We start from the raw sequence: 689 nt of genomic DNA, 5'->3' as shown, positions 1-689 counted from the left end.
GAAGGGGATCGCTAATTCCTAGTATTCAAACTGCATTAAAGAGGGCCTGAAATTTGGTTCCTCTAGAAGAAAACCTCTAATGAAAGGGTCAAAATACAAAAATCATCATCTTCCACGTCATGGAAAATGGTCAGCCATATGCCATTCTGCTCCTCCCTGAGCTTGCATTAAATTGTATCATCTCCATTAAAGGGCTTGGGTTTTAACTGACTTGCAAAGCACGTAACACACATTGAACACAAAAAGAGTCACTGGATTCAATCTTGCCTACGCATATGATGACAAAGCAACTTCAGTTAAGTGTGGGTGAGTTAACTGAAGTGGTTTGCTATCCCCTTGAAATTGTGAATGAAGAACCCAGCTGGGCCACCTTGTGGAATTCCCAGAAAAGTCAAAGAGCTGGAAGAAGGCAAAGTGTTTTCCTTTCAGGCCCTAGCAAATGCCTAACCAAATCAATTTGGATGCACAGGGGACAGTGAGCTTTTCATCAGCATCGAATAAACTGAGCATGTGACAAGGAGATAAAACAGACCAGCAAGATCTGCCCGAATAACTTTATCACTTTGAGCATGGCTTGTAGAACTTGTCACGTTATGCTTCTGCACTGCAGTGAACAAAAAGTATCTGAAACAACTGCTGACAAAAGTTCAACAGAGCTCTTAAAAATGCAGCAGGCATGCTTGCAACTG

Source organism: Buceros rhinoceros, unplaced genomic scaffold (genome assembly GCF_000710305.1).
Source record: "Buceros rhinoceros silvestris isolate BGI_N320 unplaced genomic scaffold, ASM71030v1 scaffold13976, whole genome shotgun sequence".
In the NCBI taxonomy this organism is placed as follows: Eukaryota; Metazoa; Chordata; class Aves; order Bucerotiformes; family Bucerotidae; genus Buceros; species Buceros rhinoceros.
Note: the sequence above shows the minus strand (reverse complement) of the source record.